We start from the raw sequence: 1,507 nt of genomic DNA, 5'->3' as shown, positions 1-1,507 counted from the left end.
ATTCTTTCTCATTTATACCCTCAAAAAAATGCATGCATACCTGTGCCAGGATTCTTCCACAGGAATGCTCTTGGCAGCAATATTTACACTAGCTCCAAACTGGTCCATCGACTTTGGAATAAATAAATAAATGGTGGGATATCGCATGCCCAGTGGAAATCTAGACAGAAGAGAAAATATGCACATGACAGCTCATTGCAACAATAGCCTGGGATCTTAAAGATAGCGTTGAGTGAAAGAAAGAAGACCAAAGAGAGCCATCTCCAGAATGATCCCATAAAATTCAAATATGGGAAAAATTAAGCTTTATTGCTTAAGCATGCATGCAAAGGTGGTAAAACTAAAGAAAAGTGAGAAAGTGATTATTATAAAGACAAAGCTAACAGTTATTTTCAGGACGGTAAACAGGGTATGACTAACATTGGATACTTGACATTTCTTGGAGTGCTGATCTGGGTGGAGGTTATATAGATTTTTAGAAATAATTATTCGATATATTATATATTTGTTTTATGCACTCGTGATTTCATACGTTGTTAAATCAGACATTTTTTACATCTTTAAATAAGCCTTTTTTAAAGGTTAAATTTACAATCCCACCTTGAATGTTGATTGATAATGAGGCTGAAACCATGGGGTGATAGAAGAAAAGATAACATTCAACTAACCAGGCTCGTGGTCAGGGGGAAAATGACATCTGGATAAGTCTTGGAGGAATGGTAGGAGATTAACAGAGAAAGGGGGAAAGCATTTTAGGCAGAGATAAGACTCAGTCTTGACATCTGGGACTCCAGGCTTCTATGTGAGAGGAAATGCAATGGATCTGGCAGGTGTTGCAGAAAAAAATCAGACTGGCAAGAAACTAAGCACCACTCGGAGAGTTGGAGAACTCAGGTTTATTATGCCAGCAGTCCCAGAAGAGCTAGCGCTCTGAAGATCTGGGCCCCGAGCTCAGAGATAACCTTACTTTTTAAAAAAAGTTTTTATGCCTACAGCACCCGGTCTTCCTAGGTGGTCTCCCATCCAAGTACTAACCCGGCCTGACCCTGCTTAGCTTCCGAGATCAGATGGGATTGGGCTTGTTCAGGGTGGCATGGCCGTAGACCGCGGTAATCTTACTTTTATAGGGCTTATCCGTAATACATCTGTCATCTAGACAGAACAAGCAAAGGGGAGGGTGAGTCTTCAGTTGATCTTGAGGTCACCCTGCCCTTTGGCCTATGCAGCAAGCATGTCTACAGAAGCAGAACAAAGAGCTGCTATGAGGGGAAGAAAAGAAAAAAAAAAAAAGAAAAGAGGAAACTGAGGAAAACTTAGAAGGAGAAACGGAGGCAGAGACACAAAGAAGGAGAGAGGGTGGGGAATGAGTGAGGACGGAGACTAAGAGAAGCAGTATTAAAGACGGAATACTAAAAATAGCGGGAAGCACTACAGTGAGAAAGAGGAAGAAGAAAGTAAAAAAAGACCTTGAAATCAGCTTGATAAGACCATTTGCATTTTAGGTGAA

At 40.7% G+C, this 1,507-nt stretch overlaps 1 non-coding gene across 1 annotated transcript; it reads right to left on the bottom strand.

Annotated features, from left to right (window-relative positions):
- Window positions 1-986: 986 nt before the first annotated feature.
- LOC112475446 lies at window positions 987-1,105 on the bottom strand. Its single transcript, XR_003044726.1, has one exon. It is a non-coding gene; the product is annotated as a 5S ribosomal RNA (ribosomal RNA).
- Between the last annotated feature and the right edge of the window lie 402 nt (window positions 1,106-1,507).

This window comes from Pteropus alecto, unplaced genomic scaffold (assembly GCF_000325575.1).
Source record: "Pteropus alecto unplaced genomic scaffold, ASM32557v1 scaffold110, whole genome shotgun sequence".
Classification (NCBI taxonomy): Eukaryota; Metazoa; Chordata; class Mammalia; order Chiroptera; family Pteropodidae; genus Pteropus; species Pteropus alecto.
This window is presented reverse-complemented; position numbering and strand designations above follow the sequence as displayed.